Here is a 19,072-nt window from a genome sequence, read left to right as displayed (position 1 = left end):
TGATACACAGGAGATTGCAGTTAATGAAAAAGGCACAGAGCTCTGTGTGTGCTGTTTTGCCTTCGAGAAGACTGCAGCCTTTAAGAAGCAGATCACAGGTGACAACTCAGAAAAAGGCAAGGGTTCCTTTAGCTGAATCAATATTGTATTTTTTTTTCTGATTTTTGGTTCTAGTACTCTCTGTTTTGTTTTACTGTTGTTTAACCCCTGAAGACAGAGGTAGATTAAAATGTTAACATGGAAATAAGGACTAAAATTTTTCATTTTTCACTGTGGGCTTTTTCCTCTGGCATCTGCTCAAACTGAGACTTAAATCAGTGTCATTACCTGATTCTGCAGCACTCTACTCAACAACCAAACAGCTCAGCTGATGCTTAGATTTTTGTTTTAGACACGATTGGGTTAACTGATGTCAGTAAAAATGTTTGTTGGATTAATACTATACTGATCAATACTAACATTTCTGAAGTGGATAACCTGAAGCTATTTGTGAAAAATGAGACCTGGGTTTGAAGACAGATGATCCAGCTTGGATTACTATTACCACTTTGGAGCTGAGACCTCAACATCTGTGAAAGTGGCTCTCAGTGGGTGCCTACTTATGGCTATAAGTTCTAAAAAGTTTAGTCAAGGTTTCAAGTTCTTGCTGGCCATAAGGCGAGGAGAAACTTTTGTAGGCTGTGTTGGGGTAGGAGAGAAGATGGATGAAATAAAGTTCTCTCTCCATCATTCTTCCAGCTCTCTCAAGTACCTCATTTTTTTTTGTCTTTAGCCCATATGTGAAATGATATGAATCCCTGTACATAACACCTCATAAACCAGATATAGGCAAGAAGAACCAAAATAGATTGAAATATATGGGAAGTTCTTGCATATTATGGGTGGTGTTGTCAGGGGTTTCTCCTTGCTCTTCTATGTCTGTCTCATGGTCTTTCCCTCCCACTGTAGTTATAATTTGGTTTAAAGGGTTTTGTGCAATCTGGATTAGAGATTCTCTATGTGAAATCTTTCTCATTGAAGGACTGCATCATTGAATGCTGATGTTAAATCTGTTACTTGTAGAAACATCCCTATGCTGAAATATTTCCACATAGATTAAGCTTCTGCAAAGAGTTTGCAGCTCCATCATTCAGCATGCTAAGCTCCACAACTTGCATCCACATTGGAAATACCATGATTATCTGAATTCTTCCTTTGTTATTAAGCCCCAGCAGAAGGACAAGGACTCCCCAGTACATGCACAGTAACACATGTACAGAGCTGGTTCGGGCTTCTTGGAAAAGCAGGTTAAAGCAGGCTAAAGAGGGTATTGCTGCCAGGAATCATGGAAAGGATGGAGCAGGGCTAGTGGCTGGCAAAGAGATGGGTGACATGGGGTGCTGCCTCCTGCTACCAAGGGATGGCCATCGCAGGAGCAGCCACTGCCTCCTGCTTCCTAGCTCCAGCCAGCCACCAGCCGTCTAGTTCAGCAGGGATCTTTGTGATTTAAGTGTTTTGCCTGATCCTCAAGCTGGGCCTGCTGTCCTGCAAAAGCTGCGGCAGGCATATGGTCTGACCTCTACTCTCTGCCTGGCACCTGGGGTATCTCAGCAGCCTTTAACTTCTTCTTCAGTGACTTGCAACTGATAAATCTCTAAAAGCTCATGAATGTGATTCCTTTAAAATTTGTCTTCTGTTCTATCTGTACAATGACAAATGACAAACTGTCAGAATCTAGTGTAATAATTTTATAAATATTTGTGGCGATGGCTTTAGTTGTGTCTTGCTTGATATCTTATCTACTTTACAAGTGTGCACTTTTTTTTTCTCTGCAGTTGGTAGTTAACTTTCACACTAAGCCAGGATTATAAAACCCCCTTAGTAAATGTCATCAGTCCAAAGAAGGAAAGAGGAAAGCTCCCTCCCTTTGAACTTTCAAATTTTTATAGTGGATAAAGCCTGGTCACAAGGGAGAGGGAGAAAGGGAAATTCTGGGGGACTTTCCTAGGAAGCAGAAGGCTCAAGAGACTGCTTTGAGCTTGTGGGATAGTCAATAAAATGTCTTTACTTTGGGTCAATGCCTTATCTAGGAGGAAGTATAACACTAATGCCAGAGAATTTCCATTCTCCAAAAATACTTTCCAGTTCAATACTGTGACAGCAGGGAAAATCCTGGCTTGCAGATGCTTATTTTTGTTGGCAACTGTTGCCAGCAACAGGCTCAGGGACTACCAGTTGCTTTTCTGGATTGTGATTCCTTTCCCCTTTTAGCTATTTTTAATTTGCATATTGTGGAAACAGCCTTTCTTCAAGACAAGGTGATGTTAGTGATACATACATGTAATTCCACTAAGATACAATTTTTTACTCTATAAGACCTGTTACTAGACAATACATCTCCCTGACTTGTGACCCTACAATCGGTTGGATTCCTATTTCCTGACAAGTGAGAAAAGAAAGTTTGAAGGATGAAGTTCAGAAAATATTTATTATTGTCCTCCAGGAAGGTGTTAAGTATTCATCAAGAAAGTGGTGAGCTTCACAGTTAAATGGGGCTAATTAGTAGCCAATGCTGTTGTAGTTGCTGCATTGTACATGGAAACACTGGGAATGGTGGGTCTGAAAATAGAAGCTTGGGATGCCAGGGCGAGAGGAAAAAAAAAAGAAACTGAGGTTAACCAAGGCTCGTGTAACTTGTCTTGGCTCTTCTCCAGAGAATGATGTTAACTTGTGACTTGAACTGACCAAGCCCCATGCTGAGCACCTCACTGAGGGTTTGTATGCCTAGAAGACAAGCTGTATGGCAATGGCTCCTCTGAGCAAGAGGAACCAACTGAATTACATCCTGGGTTTTTCTACTAAGCTACAAAATGCAGTCTGAACATGCTTATAAGCAACTCTTCCTCAACGTTTTTACAGATATGGAACAAGTCCTGGGGCCAATCAACAGTATTAATTTACTCCCTGCTGTCAGAGCTACTGAACCGAAAGGAGCTAGTCTGTGCCTGAGCTGGTCTCTCTAGAAGCATTACTCTGTCAAAGCAAAACTGAAGGTGTCTGGGGTTTATCTGTGGTTTGTTTTATTTTAATTGTTACAAACAGACCTGCAGCTGCAGTTTGTGAGAACTTTTGAGGAGGGAGGAATGGTTTATAGAACAACTTCCCCTGAGAGTAATTCACAGCATGCCACCAGTACCACCTGTGTCCTAACAAAGTATCTCTGTTCCTACATGTTCTGATGGCACCTTTCCTTATGCAAGGAAGAACAGGTAGCTGTAGTGAATGTAAATAACTAAGAAGAGTTATTCCCTCCTCCAGGAGCCCATCTCAGCTTTCTCCACAGTTACCCACTGAAAAGCACAAAGTCCTTGTGGAGTACTTGGTACTAGTAAAAAGATTAAGTCCTAGTGGTTCTCTTGAACTCTTGACTCTTGAACCAGTGACAAAAATAAGGCTGACATTTGCCAAATATTGCAGATTTAAACCTGCATCCCTCCTCCCAATGGAGTTGCCTTCCCAACCCCTGCTTTTTGAAAATGTTTACAAAGCTGAAGCTGACACAGCCTTTTAAACCTAGATGCTCTATTATCAGAGCAGAAAGTTTCTAGTTGTATGGCTGGGTTACAAGGACAGGAATGTTAATGTCCAGGTAACTTCTGTCCAACAGAGACAGACACAAATAAGATCCTAAACAGGGGCCCCTAAAAGCACCTGTAAGCAATTCATGCTTGTTTTGCTAAGCTGTAAATAGTTGTTCCCATGAGATGTACAAATGATGCAGAGCTAATGTGATGTACATATGATATAAAACATAGAATTGTGTCCAGATGCCCAAGTTACTCTGCCCAGGTATTGGAGGACTCTAGACTTGATAGCTGAGGTAGACGTCTGAAGGACAAGTCTGCCTTGTCTGAAGGAAATAATTTGAACAATTAATTTGTGTAAGTAGGAAAGAGTGGGGATCATAAGCATTTCCTGCAGACCCTCTACTCTGGAATGTTTCTCAATCTTAAAGCTTTCAGATTTTTCATTAATGCTTGGTTCAGATCTAGTTCAGCCAAATCATTCTACAATCTGAAGTGCTCATCCCTTTAGCATTGTAAGCATGATCAGGTCTTGCCTCATTCTTGTCGCATCAGAAAAAGTGGGTTTTTTTCTGTTATCAGTGCAATAGCATTGCATTTTTTACCCCTGTCTGTAATCATGAGCACATAGGGAGGTGCTGGGTTCTTTTCAAAATTCCAGGCTTGGGGTCTGGAAGCAAATAAAGCAACTCCTTTTCTTCAAAGCTCTCTGAAAGACCACTTGTGTTTGCTGCCTGTAGGTGTGTTTCTGTTCAGAACTGTGGCACAAGAAAGAAGTGGCATCTTCTTCCTTACTGTTTTCTGATGACAGTACCCTATTCTTCCTACAGCCCTGTGTGTGTACAACTAATTTTTACCCATTGCCTGGTCTCTCTTTTAGGTGTGTGTGTGTGGGGTACCTACTGCAAATTGTTTCATAATCATTAACTGTGCACGTGTTTTGGTGTGGGAGGTGTGTATGTGTTTTCCTTTTTCTGTGGTGGTTCAGTGTCTCAGCTTTCACGTTGAAAATTGCAGGACTTCAGCAGAGTTTCTTGTGAGTGATTTCTAGATGAGGGCTGCGCTTGGTTAAAGCACTGCTCTTATAGAATTGGAAGATGACTCTCAGCTCTATTTGGGGTGTGTTTGTGGGGGTTTTTTTGTTTGTTTTTAAAAATCCAAACACACCTCCTCCAATTCCTTCTCTCCCCCTTTCTCCAGTGGACTAACTTGTAGTAGAAGTGTCTGTTCCCAGAAGAAAGCAGAGGAACAGTGTAAGGTGGAAGACCCAATTTTGTATACTCTCATATTTCTTACTGCAATGTCTCTTGTGACTTAATTTTTCTATTGCAAATCAGCACCGGCAGTCTTGCAGGCCCTCATCTTCACAGGGCACAACTGATCTGATCTTTTTTTTCCCCCTTTTTCTCCTTGAATATTCTGCTCCATAAGGTATCTGGCTCCTGGCTTATGCACTAACATGTTTTGAATTGATAACGGGTTAGACTTCATTAACTTCTCAACAGTGACTCTAGCAGCTCTACCACAGCTGAGATAGTGAGAAAACAAGCTGAAGTTTTTGGACCCAAACTCTGTTGGATCGAATTTCTGTTCTGAAGCAATAACTTCCAGTGTGCTTGAGGCAGTAATGTTGCCTCAGACAAGTTTGGAGCTGTTAGAGGCAAAACCAGAAACCACTGTCCCAAGCCTAGGAAAATTGTGAGAAACCACTTCTCCATTGTTAGACTAGACCACGTAGTTTCTTTTCTCTCCTATAGCACAAAGGTGACTGTAGTGCCAGAGATGGTGCAATTTAGCCATGCAATGTAGTGATGGAGTTGAGGCAATGCAACAAGACAAAGGACTCCAGGACGACACGAGATATAGCTAAGGATGACCTGGGCTAGCGTGCAGTGGCAACCCAGTACTAGGAAAGGCCTCAGGTGGAGCTTTAGGAGGTGAAAAACATGTACATTTAACTTATGTACTATTCACACCTCTGATTCTTAAAGTTAGCAAATGCTAATTGCTATTCTGACTTGGGCAATGTTTGCGTTCCTGCTCTGGCTTTTCTCCTAATTAGCTAATGTAGGCAGTTATAGTTTACTTTGTGCAAGACTACATGAATTGTGGATGCTGTGGGAAGCAATGTAAGCTTGGCCGGTATTTGAGATACCCATGCTATCCCTCAGTAGTTTTTCCTGTTGTTACTGCTGGAGATGAAGAACTAGGTTGGACTTGTATGATCCAGTGGGGCACTTCTTATTTGGGCAAGAGCTGCAGAGTCTAATTATCATATTTGTCTTAAACACAGGGAAAGAAATAACCAGGACAGAGAGACTAGGAAGTCCAACTGATGTTACTACAACAGTGATACAGGTTATAATACAAAGGATGCCTGAAGAACAGAAAGTTAACAGCAGTCAAGTTGGAAATGCTTTGCCTTGGATGTTGTATTCCCTAGTAGAATGGCTATGTCAAGGGAAGACAAACTGTTGTTCCCTAACTGCTGGAAGAAAACTGCACAAAAGTATGTGGAATGGGCAAATAAATTCTGGAATGGATTATCGGTCTCTTGCTGTTTAATGCTTTTGCTCTCTAACACAAATTCTCTGGACTCTTACAGGAGTTGACTTTACAAGGCTGTCTTGGTTTTGCCTTGAACAGTGCTAGCAGAATTTTTTTTTTTTCCCTCCTCTCCTTACTTTGGAAAGACTTGTCAAAGTGCTACAAGGGATGCTGAGGAGAAGAGGCAGGAATTAGACAGGTGTTTTGCTTGATCACATAAGCCTTTTCTTAAGAAACCAGGTTATGAACTGCTAATTTCATCTTCATACAATTGACTGATAGTAATCTTTCTGGACTGTGAGAGATCAGAAAAGATAAGCCAGTCTTTAACCTTAATAAATAAAGATGACAACCCAATATGGAAACTGGTTATAGCTTCCAAGAACTATGTGAAGGATATAAGTCTGGATCAACTTTATACAACTCTGCTGTAAAGGCAACTTGTTCGGTAGGTAAGGCAGGCTATGCCTACACTAGGACAGCAGTATACAGGTAGCTGCTATCATCTCTTTTCTGTAATCAAAAGTCCACCAAACTTAACTTTATCAGTGTCAGAGATGCTGAACAGAACTTTGAATGTTTATGCTGGTTTAAGTGTGTTGGTAAGTAATGACTTGAGAAGAAAGAGGAGCAGCTTGTGCAAAACCACAAGCTTTCATGTTGTGAAAGATCAGCCTGACTTCTCTGTGGTTCTGCACTTTTAGTGCAGGAAACCCCCTGTGAAAGTTTAGGTAAACTTAGTTTACAGTATATTTTCAACTGGCCCCGACCTGGAAGTTGAGGGTGTGAAATGCACACCCCAAATAAGGCTTGTAAATTCAGCAGTGCATTGCACCGACCTACAGTTTGGTCTCTAGCCCTCACTTCTGCCACTGAGGTAAGCTTTGTGAATGGATTAGATTATCAGCCTCAGGAATCATAGGTGCAGTCAACATCTTCGCAATCAATGAACTAAAGCAAAATATTCTGAAGTTTTCTAGGTATTTAGTCCTGCACAATGGGTCTCTTCACTGAACCCCTGGTTCTGCAAACAGCAGCCTCCTTCAAGGCACAGGAGGCAGCTGCCTAGGGCAGTGGTGTGCAAGGAGCAGCTGGAGACACCAAGGTGCAAGAAACAGTAGCTGCTGTTTGAGGAAAGTGTAGTAGAAGATGGAGATGGCTTCTCTGCAATCTTACTTTACCCCTTTACATCCCTTCCTCCTCTCCTTTGCTATATAGTGGCAGGAGTGACCAAGCCCTTTCCTATCCAAAAGAGCAACATTTAGTTTCACTAGTGCTATTAAGTCTTGACAGTGCTCTAGCTGAAGCACCTCTCTTGTGACATCTCCATGCTCCCACCACACACATGTATGTCCCTTGAATGCCTGCTCTTTCACAGAATCACAGAATGTTAGGGATTGGAAGGGACCTCAAAAGATCATCCAGTCCAATCCCTCTGCCGGAGCAGGAACACTTAGATGAGGTTACGCAGGAAGGCGTCCAGGCGGGTTTTGAATTCCCTTCCATTGACTAGCATGCTGTGAAATACCTTCTGATGGCATCTCGTGTTAGTGTGTTTTCCATAGGATGATCCAGGCCCAGCAGGGCTGAACAGGCTGCAGCTCCACTAGCTGTGATCTAGTAGCTCTGGGCAGCTGGAGGAGCTGGTTCAGTCTCTACAGTGCCATAACAAAGGTACAGGCTCTTCTGCACAGTAGCAGATGCCAGTGGCATGCCTGTTTGCCACCCTTCAGGCTCTTGCCTGGAGCTATGCGCAAGTGATGAGGCTTTGCGTCACCTAGTTAATAACTGTGTTTTGGAAATCTAGGAATACGTGGGTTGGAGCATTAGAGTGATTAGGTCTGTGCCACTGTTTTTGGAAACGTTATTAAGTATGTATGGTGTACAGCAGCAAACTGCTAGTTGGGCATACAGTGTGCCTTGGGGTGTAAAAGGCACAAAGATGTGCCATGTTGCTACAGTGATATAAAAAGTCAAGAAGTGCATGAGTGGAAATATCTGCCATCTCAGAACTCTGCATCCCTGGATTTTCCAAGACTGTCAGAGAACCAATAAAATTTGAGGCCACCTGTAAATGAGCAGATGGTTATGATTATGTATTTGCAGGGCTGGTCTTCTCAAATGCTGCTTTGTCTGCATGTCCTAGAGCTATGACAGAAACATTGGACATCTTAATTGGGATAATTCTTAAAAACTGTTTACTCTCAAGCTCTTCTGATAGTCTGTGCTTTAGTGATCTTTTAAGGTGTATATTTTACCTAAATCAGAGGCAAGATCTTGGCTTTCTGTCATATCGTACACACTCTGAGAACTGTGGACAACCTGCTTTCTGTAAGTAAGAGCAAGACATGTAAAATGTCACTTGAAGGCATTGTGTTTCTGTATATGTGAGATATCATTTTCTTGTCTTTGGGTTTCTCTAACTAAAAATTCCTGTTACACTCCTTTTAAAAAAAGTCTCTTTATTCATTTCTTGCAGGAGATCCATTTAAAATCATAGGCCAAATACTTTAAAGTAATATTTATCCATGTAAAGACTGAAGAAGTAGGGCTATATCTGGCTAGGTTCTCTGGCACCTTGTATTAATAGTATGCTGTGCATATTCTGTTGGGATTTAGGGGTTGTCCAGTCTTGTATGTCTCAAAGTACTTAGTGTGTTTCTGATATAGTTAAACCCTCCTAAAACACAATATAATTCAATACACAACTGTTACCGCTAGAGTAAATGATTGAATTTTCTGCTTTGCCGTCAGATTCTAGGGAAGTAGACACTTCTGGGGAGATGTCTAACAAACCTGTAGCCAGGAGGATTTTTGTCACTATAATATGCCACTTGCTTTTAGATTTGACAGATGTAGCAATTAAGCAAGTCTTCCTATTGCTGCTGGCAAGAGATGTGCTCCCTGGGCCACCCCTATTTCCCACAGCTGGGCTGCCTGAATCCACATCCTCTCTTGCCACTAACACTTCATGAAAACCCATCTTTTGGAGTGGCCCAAACCTGAGTTCCAAGTATTTGTGGTAACGTGTGACAAGACTTGAGGCCTCAGAAATGACTAAGCTTAGAGTCAAAAGTGTATAGAAACTTTGATTTTTTTTGGAAAGACAAGATTCCTTCTGCTATTTATATTTGTGTACTAGTAAAAGGAGCTGATGCATTCAATGAGAACTTAGGTTGATTGGTGTCTGGTGGGAATGTGGAGATTACCTGCTGCTTACTCAAACTGCATTCTGTAATTTCAGTTGGCGAACTGGGAAGAAGAGTGTTTAATATGGCTTGCTGTGTAACCTGCTGTGTACTGAACTCTCACTGAAAATGGGATGTGATGTCCTCGGATAGGAAAGGACAAAGTGCTAATTGGTTAGATATGGTATTGCACATAGTTTACTGGCAGCTGCCAAACATCTTGAGGACTCATTATAATGCAGGCAAACAATATTTTGTTTGGATCTTTAGAGTACCATTAAATGGCATTAAACATTACAGCTGATCTTTTTGTAGACACAAAAGTCTGTTACTCGTGAGAATGTGTAATGGAACAAGCTCCTTTTTTTTTTTTTTTCCTCTCCCCTTGCTGACACATTTGTGGAGAGTTAACTAGCAATTGTTAGGTATGACTGGTATTGTGCTTTAACTGAAAACTGCTAAACAAAGTAGAATCTTATGGGTTGAACACAAGGGAGAAATAATTTGTAGAAAGCACTCAAGCTATGTAAACTTTAAACAGTCTGGTTTTGAAGCACTTCCTCTGAGCAGCCATGGAAACCTCTGGAAGTTAATGTGTTGATCTCATGCCTGCAGTTTGAAGTCCTTGCATCCCTGTCCTACTACCAGATAGGATTTGGAGACCCTAATTTTTTATGTATCTTAAAATGTCTCAGGTTTTGAGGACCTCAAAGCTGACCTTGGCACGTCTAGAATGTCTAGATTTAGGGGATCAAACTAGGAGTGATACATGTTGGTCTTTCATAATCCTTCATTTAAGCTATAAACAGTTATTTGGGAGATGAATTTGAGGTGGCAGCTGGAGAAGGACAGTGAACTTCTTAGAGCAGGTCTGAAGTGGAACACTGAGGTTTTAAGGGCTGAATGAACCCTATTTCTAAGCTGTCATTCAGGGGAGGCAAAACATCTGAGGATTAACTTCGTAGCCTTGCAGTCCTCCAGGCTCTGGAGCCACATGAGATTAAATTCTTGCTCTGGCCTAAACAGGGTAAGTCATGGGGTGCCTCTGATGTGCACCTTGTTGGTAGTGAGCTGATGGTGGCCTTAGCCATGACTTGTGTTACCTCAGGTGTACTCTATTTCTTACAGCTGCTCCACCCCAAAATCTCCTGTGTCATGGGCTACAAATGCAATGAGTATTAGAGCTGAAGTAGCACTTTTACACCCCCGGAGATGACCCTTGATACAAGGACTATTTCTGGGTAGAAACTTGTTTGTGCCTCACTCAACACAGAAGAAAAAAAAAAAAAGGGGGAAATGGGAATCAAGGCAATAAACCTGAATTTTATTCAAGGCTATACTAAGTTAAATTCCTCTCTCCCTTCTTCTGAGGGAACAGATCTGTAGTTGGGTTGAGGGAAGGACACACTGCAAACCATGTCAAGCAAGCAGAGTTGCCCTGACTTACATCAGTTTGTGCATGTCACTTTGCATCTGAATCAAGATGTTCAACCTCAGCTGTGAAAAACATTCATAACATACCTGTAAATTAGTATAGTGACTTCATACCATGACCACCATGAAACTTGCAGCTATAGTGAAGTAGTCAAAGTGTGAAATTAATTGTGTGGTGCATAATCTTTCAGGACAGAAGTTTCCTATGAGGAAATTCAAAGATTCCCCTGGCCACACTTGTTATAGAACTCAGCTAGCTATATAATTAGGTATTTTGCTTTTGGTTTGACTATATTAAGGCTTCATCCAGACTGTAATGCAGCCACATCCTGCTGCCATAAAGGAGTCTGTGCTCAGCAAGGCATTGCTGTTCTCCTTGGCCTTAGTGTACTTGAATGGTGGGCTCAAGAGCTGTTTATGGAGTTAGGTTTCCCTAGAGTATACTTATTGAGTGGATGACAACGCTCTAGTACAACTGAACACATTCTTTTCTGCTTGGTTCCTCCACAAGGAAGGAAGAAATGGGAGAGGATGTAATTTAAAAAGAAGTATTATGGTATAGGGACTTGCATGAGTTTTAGTCACAGATGAAACGCTGACCCCTGACTCTCTATCTTGGCACAACTATTTCCTAGCCTGTCTTGCAGAGGAAACCTTGCCAGGTATGCTGGTTTGACTGAAATAAAGTTAATTTTCCATGCAGTGAAAACATTTTGTCCTCTGTAGCTAGCACAGTCCTTCATTTTGGATTTAATATAAGAAAAATGAGAACTCCGCCCCAGATAAAAGCAATGTTAATTTTTTTCTTCCAGTAGCTTTCTAGTGTTTGGGATTTGGTATGAAAGTAATGTAGAACTTGCTGATGTCTTTGTCAGGGAAACCAAGAACTTTTTCAGCTGTCCCACCTGCAGGTGCAAATTGGTACGACAGGGCCACAGGCATGGCAGCACCTTGATTGATCAATGAAATATTGCCTACCATTAGTGTCATGGTTGGTATATAATTGGAGTTGGCTTTTCTAGCTAGTCAGTTCCATTTGGGTTTTCCAGGTTGTTAGTTCATTGAGTTCTGTTCCATTGGGAGTTTAGTTTTTAGTTCAGCTTTTTGCCATTCTGCGATTTTTTGCAGTTGGCCTTTGGGCCTTTCTGCCTTTTGCTTTTTCTATACTCTCCCTGGGACCAGCTGTTTGGGACCAGGGTGTTCTCTTTCCTGTTCTCTTTCAGTGTGGCTGGAGTTTTGTGAGGGATTGCATTGAGTATCACTTATTTTATGTATTTATTATTACTATTTTGTCTTATTAAATGGTTCTTACCTCAACTCTTGAGTTTTCTCCCTTCCCTTTCAGTTCTCTCACCTACTTGAGGGAGTGGGGGGAGAGTGAATGGCCATCATGATCTTGATTGCTAGCTGTGTTAAACCATGATACCAGGGAAAGCTTTTAGCCTTTCTCTCTCTCCCCCTCCCCTACTTCCTTCATTCTGTCCCAGTAGAGGACTTGGAAAATACAAGAGATGCAGCACAGCACGGGTACCCCAGGAAGCTCTCATTCCTATCCTCTCAACTGCATGTTATTGCAATCTTTCTTGTCAGGAGAGACTCTTTCCTCATCTCAAACAAACAAACAAAAAAATCACTTGTAAAAGAATATAAATTTTGCTATAGGAGACAGCAGAGCTCTAAGTTCTACTCTATATATCCTGGCAAAAAAGGACTTCAAATTCCTATAGGGTCGTGCTCTGCTTTCAAAAAATCTCTTGGAAATATAACTCCAATGCAGTTGCTGCAGGATATGCAGGTGTCTGAGCCAGCTTTTAAGCTGCTGCTGTGCATTTTGCTAATAGATGAGCAGTGTGTGGCAGCGTGGAAGTTGGAGTAGGCAGCAATTACTGTGTGGGTGAGCTTGTGCCAAATGCTGTGCTACCTCAGGCAGCAGGCTACAGCACTGCTAAATAGCTGTAATTCTGCCAGCTGCGTGGAAAACTTGGCTTGCAGCCTGAGTAGACAGAAGCATTGCTATGGGTGATTGAGCGAGGAGTGCGTGGGAGTGAATTAACCACGGAATGGCCCTTGCTGGATATGTGGCAGAGCTGGAAAAGTGGTGACACTCCCTGTTGCCATTTTCTTTTGCCTCTTGAGACTCCTAGATTTCACAAATGCTTCTGGGCATCTACTTCTCCCCTGCCCCCATCCTTCCTTAGGAAGTCCTAAATATGTATTTCTGGTGGGTGGACAAAGAGTAATACGACTATCAGGCAGGTTCCTTCACTATAGCTATTTAAGAGATACGTACTTCTCTGGATAGTGAAGTGCATTTGGGTAAGAGGAAACTGTCCCCTTTCAGGAGGTAGGAGTTCATGATAAGTACAAGAGACAGAAACTGCAACATCACTGTGTTTTGGGTGCAGCTCAGTGTTGTTTGCACTATCTGTTTGCAGTAATGGGGAAAAAAAAGACAATGCCAGCTCCTCCAAAGCTGGGTAGTGAGAACATGCTGGGTCTGCAGATGGTCAATTTGCATGCATGCAAGAATGTAGATGGCAAAGTTCAGTAACTCTCTATGGATGCCATAAATCTACTTTTTAAAAAGAACAACCAAGTTCAAGCTGGGCTGCCTCGCCAAGGGAAATGTAGGGAGTTCTGGATGCTCTTCCCTTTCCTGATGTCAAAATAATTCTCTTTTCAGAAATGATGGCAAGGATCTGCTTGGCTCTAGCCCCAATAGCTCCATAACTGAGGTGACTGCTGATGTTGCTCTGGCAAAGCTACTGAAAAAAAGGAGCTGAAAGCAAGTGTGCTTTTACAAAAAACTTCTGGTCCAGAAATAAAGCACATGGCAATGCAGAACACAAGGAAACTAAGATGTTGGGAAATGACATCTGGGAAGCCAGAGGTGAAGAGATTATACTTCAAATGCACTTAATAGATAAATATATTTGGACTCTACAACTAACTTCATTCATAAACTGAGGAGAAAAAGAAGTCAAGCAAATAGCAGTCTCCTTCATCTTATTGGATCTAGTCTTTCCAGCATCCTTGCAGTGAAATTGTAAGCGAAAGAAAATATAGAAAACTGCACAATATATGCAAAAGGAGGTGTGAGAGGAAAATACCTGCATGCAAAACTAAGTTGTAGAAATAATTTTAACAATTAAAAAACCTAGAGTTACTTGATCAAATAATTTGCCTGTTTTCTCCATCCTCCCTGCTCTCCATTAAAATTCTATTCTTCAACTACATGAAGCAATAGCTGGATTACACCACTCACCAGCACTCTTTATTTACAGAACAAAAGCGGATTCAGAGTGAAACTTGGTAAACTGCAGTAACTGAAACCAAAAATACTTGAACCCTTGCAAATGACACTAAGTCCTGTAGTTTCATCCACTGCAGGTGCTCTCTTTCAGGATGATACTGAGTGCTATTACTGTTATGATACCTTAATGCCTGCTTTGCTCAGGGTGGGTTGAATAATTCTGCTTTCCAGGGATATATTGCTATATGGATGCTGTAGTTGTAGGTTTTGGTGTTAGCTCTTGATGCCTTCACAGATCTGTGAAAAGGGCATTTTACTCCTCTCAAAGTCTTGCTTACACATGGTCCTGTCTGCTAACAAAGCAAGTATCTTGCTGAAAGCATGTATCATATAATAGAATGGTTTGTTTTGGAAGGGACCTTCAAAAGTCATGTAGTCCAACCCCTCTGCAATGAACAGAGACATTTTCAACTAGATCAGGTTGCTCAGAGCCCCGTCCAGCCTGGCCTGGAATGTCTCCAGGGATGAGGCATCCACCACCTCTCTGGGCAACCTGTGCCAGTGTTTCAACAACTTCATTGTAAAGAAATATCTTCCTTGACATGTCCGAGTGCTGGAATGAGTTCAGAGGAGGGCAATGAAGCTGGTGAGGGGTCTGGAGCACAAGTCTGATGAGGAGCGGCTGAGGGAACTGGGGCTGTTCAGCCTGGAGAAAAGGAGGCTGAGGGGAGACCTGATCGCTGTCTACAACTACCTGAAAGAAGGTTGTAGCATGGAGGGGGTTGGTCTCTTCTTCCAGGTAATGAGTGATAGGACAAGAGGAAATGGCCTCAAGTTGCACCAGGGAAGGTTCAGATTGGATAATAGGAAAAAATTTCTTCACAGAAAGGGTTGCCAGGCATTGGAACAGGCTGCCCAGGGAAGTGGTGGTGTCACCATCCCTGGAGGTGTTTAAAAGGCATTTAGACAAGGTTCTTAGGGACATGGTTTAGTGCCAGAGGTAGGTTAATGGTTGGACTTGATTATCTTGAGGGTCTCTTCTAACCAAAATTATTATATGATTCATGTCTAGCCTGAATCTCCCCTTTTTTAGTTTAAAACCGTCACCCCTTGTCCTATTGCATCAGGCCCTGCTAGGAAGTCTGTCCCTGTCTTTCTTATAGGTGCCTTTGAAGTACTGAAATGTCGCTGTAAGGTGTCCTGGTGGTCGTCTTCTCCAGCCTGAACAACCACAGCGCTCTCAGCCTGTCCTCACAGGAGAGGTCTTCTAGCCCTCTGATCAAGCCATCTTCACTTACACTAAAGGGTCTAGAGGATGTTTTAAGGCAAATCGTATACAGGCAATATTTGCTGGAGTTCATGCACAAAGCTCAGCAAGGCAGGAGGCTGATAACATGAGCTCAAGGCCTTCCCTCCCACACATACCTGCAAGGAGGTGGACTCTCTGAGACAGCGGTTGAACTGAAGTGGCGTCTGTTGCCAAAGGTGCTGTTATGTTGTAACTAGAAAAGCTGTGGTGGGTTGAGCTGTTCTGGTGTGCACCAGGGAGTTTTTTTCCTGTGGTTGCTTTAAAAGCAAAACCAAAAAGTGGTAACCCACAGATGGAGGGTTATTAACAACAACAAAAAAAGTGTAGCTATAAGACAGTTGGCTCTGCGATGTTAGGAAACTTAACTAAACTTGGAGTGCGCTCACATCCCTTGTAAGAATTTGCATAATTTAATATGCATAAACTCAAAGCAAGTCTTTCACACCTTGGAATTGTCTAGCTTGGAGTCCTTGAGCTAGCTGTGTATTTATTGTTATTAAACTGTTTGTGTTGGAGAAGCAGAGTTGTTCTGAGCCATCTGTATTCCTAGGGGCTGACAGGCACATGGGACACATCAGCAGTTCAGGACTTGTATCTATTATAATCTACTCTAGAAGAACTGGATTTTCTCCAATTTGTATTTTTTTTCTTTAACTTTCTTTACCCCTTCTCCCTTACTCAACAGGCATCTTGAAACAGAGGACTAAGGGAGACACACTTTCTTCATTCAGTCTTATTTGGCATCTCCCTGAAGATGCTATCCTAGTACCAGTAATTTATTTTTTTTCTGTTACAGATGAATTTACCAGCTAGCATAGGGAAGGACCTAGTAGTTGGAGTTTAGATAAAAGAAAATCCAGAGACAGTAGAGGGAAAGGCAGCTGAGAGAACAACCAAATCTGGAGTTAGCTACAGCCACAAAATGGAGATGTCTTTTAGTGATGCTGAAGGTGGCTGTAGTTTTACTTGTTCAGTGCTCTATGTTGAGCAGGAAGGAAAACATGGAGAAAAATACCCCAACAACAACAAAAAAAAAAACCCACCAAAATAAAAACCCCACCATGACAACCAACCTCTCCTTTCTTCCTTTACCAGCAATAAATCAAATTAAAAACCCAAGCCTGTGTGAGTTCTGGTATGTCTCTTCTATACAGCATAGGCAGTGTGGATGCTTTGGCCAGGGCTGAGCAGCTGAGGGTGCCCACGCAGCCCTGTGCCGGGCTGACCTGAGCTCCTCTCCCAGGCCACGAGAACCAGAGCTCTGTGAGCTGGTGGGGAGCTGCAATTAGTAACTCCCTATCAGCACAGGATATTCATGCTGGTGCAAAACTACGTGGAGGCAGCGGCACTTCTCTAGACCCTGTTAGCACAGGCACCTCTGCACGATACCTTGCTGTGAGGTTAAGGTGTGCTTGAAGGTGCTGAGGTGCTGTTTTAAAGATATATCAGCAGAAATGAACTGAAATCAATGGCTCGAAGTTTGAGAAATCTGGCTGCTGGCACATCTGCAATGTATATTATATGCACACGTGCCTCTGAAAATTGTCAGTGTTCAATAAGATGTTTCACTGACAATATATTTGTATTCAGTACATATATGTATATTTAAGGGACTATGGCAGAAAATTATCTCATTGTTGAGAGGATTATTTTTTTTCCTCTCCTCGTTTCTCTCACCTGTTGAAACAAAGCTCTGTCTGTCGACACGTGCCCGTAGTGTCCTGTCACCTGGACTGGACTGCCACCTTCTGTGTAAGTTCAGGAATGCTCAGCTTCCATAGGGGGTGATTGGCTCTGTAAGCTCCTTGTTGTAGGAGAGAAAGCTGTAACACATTTCAGAAAAGGAATGTAACTGGGGGTGTGAGAGACAGAAACCAGCTTGACTTTTGAGAAAGACTCTTAGACATTAATAATAGAAATATAGAATGGGCTGGAAGGGACCCTTAAAAGTTGTCTAGTCCAACCCCCCCACCATGGGCAGGGACACCTTCCACTAGATAAGGTTGTTCAAAACTCTATCCAACTTGGCCTTAAACACTTCCCATGATGTGGCATCCACAATTTCTTTGGGCAACCTGTTCTGGTATCTCACCACCCTCAACATAAAGAATATCTTTCTTAGGTCCAATCTAAATCTACATTTTTTCGGTTTGAAATCATTGTCTCTTGTCACTACAGGCCCTGGTAATAAGTGTCTTTTCAACTTTCTCATAAGCCCCTTTAAGTATTGAGAGACTGTGGCAAGGTCTTGCGAGAGCCTTCTTTTCTCCAAGCTGAACAACCTCAACTCTCAACTCTTCTTCAGAGGAGAGGTGTTCCATCCATCTGATCATTTCTGTGTCTCTCCTCTGGACCTGCTCCAACAGGTCCATGTTTGTAATGCTCATCTTGGTAAACATTTCAGTAGCCTGGTCTGTATTACAAGATGAGGGCTTGGAGATGAAAACTTCCTACTACTTCCTCTCCCTTTCTAGAAGTATGTAATTAATTTCTCTAGAAGGAAAAAATCTGTCCTGATGTCTGCCTTTACATTGTCTACACTTGTATTATCAAGTTAAAGCAATAGCAAACTTCTTGATTCCATGAGAAATGAAATCTATAGCTGCATGACTTCACTGCTCACTCAGGATTCCGTTTTAGCCAACTGGGGAGATAAGTCTGTCAATTTAGTATTCAAAAAGAAAAAAACTGTTTGTCATGAGCTGGCTTGTGAGGGGCCTGAGTTCCAAGCTCACACAAAGGTAAGAGAAATTTGGCTTTGTGACATCAGTTGCTTTGTACTTTTCCAAGGTGCCTCTCCTCTCTCCCTGCGTTACCTTGGTGGGTACAGTTCCTTCTGAAGAAGAGACAAGTTCTCAAGAATAAAAAGATTTTAAAATGGAAAAGTTGTTTTAAATGCCCTGCTAGAAGGACTGGTATGTACATCTGTGGTTGTGGGTTTTTTTAATTAATATAAACCTTGCATCAAAAGTCAAAGGCAACAAGTTTGTCTAAAGCCTTCTCGTGCAATGGTATCTTGTTATTTTCTTTTCCAAAGCCCACAAACACTTCTACCAGAAACTATGGTGACTCATGACTTCGGTAAATCCTCCGATGCAGTTGGTTGCCCGCTTTCGTGGCTTTTCAGTCTTGCACTTGATTTCTTTACTAGCTGCAAACTGAGACCTCAGGTTTTATGCAGAACTAACTTTGTGACTGTGTGCGCTCCTCAGCACAGCGGGACTCCTCACCTGCCTTGCACCGGGTATTTTAGCTGCTGTTACACACTGTCAGTCTGTAAACAGTAACCATTCAGAACTTGAAAAGTTATGCAGGGTTTCATTTTTGGTGTGACTATGCTGAATGTCTTGTCTGAGCCTTTTTTTCTTACTCAGCTGACACTTTGAGGCAGTAAGTGTGATTGTTTATTTTTAGCCTAGATTCATTCTCTGAACTTCACTAAACTGAAACTCCCTGTTTGGTCACTTCCGTCAGTGTGCCAGTTTATCTTTTGGCTTTTCTTTAGTCACTAAGCAGAAATAAAGGGAAAACTGTACTCTGTGAGTAAATTAGTTGGAGATGCCTTTTGCGGTGTCAGGTGAAAGCTGCCTTTTGTTGTACTCGCAGCCTCACTTTTCATTTTGCAGTCTAAGTGCACCCCAGCTCGCAGTCAGGAGAGGAATGGAGTTACAGAGCTGAAACATTTTAACTGGGGAAAACCCTTAATCCCTATTTTCATCTCCAGCAAGCTGCCACTTCTGACAAATTAAAAAAAAAAACCAACAGGGTAAACCAAACC

At 42.1% G+C, this 19,072-nt stretch overlaps 1 protein-coding gene across 2 annotated transcripts in view; it reads right to left on the bottom strand.

Moving 5' to 3' along the window:
* Positions 1-19,072, bottom strand: part of LOC136003203 (V-set domain containing T-cell activation inhibitor 1-like) — a 35,895-nt gene that overhangs the window by 16,614 nt on the left and 209 nt on the right. For both annotated transcript variants that reach the window (XM_065658584.1, XM_065658585.1), the window contains exon 2: positions 16,972-17,117. The gene's annotated coding sequence lies outside the window, so the exon portion shown is untranslated. The remainder of the gene's footprint in view (positions 1-16,971; positions 17,118-19,072) is intronic.

This window comes from Caloenas nicobarica, chromosome 1, assembly GCF_036013445.1.
Source record: "Caloenas nicobarica isolate bCalNic1 chromosome 1, bCalNic1.hap1, whole genome shotgun sequence".
In the NCBI taxonomy this organism is placed as follows: domain Eukaryota; kingdom Metazoa; phylum Chordata; class Aves; order Columbiformes; family Columbidae; genus Caloenas; species Caloenas nicobarica.
The sequence above is the reverse complement of the archived record's forward strand: the minus strand, read 5'-3'. Positions and strand labels throughout refer to the sequence as shown.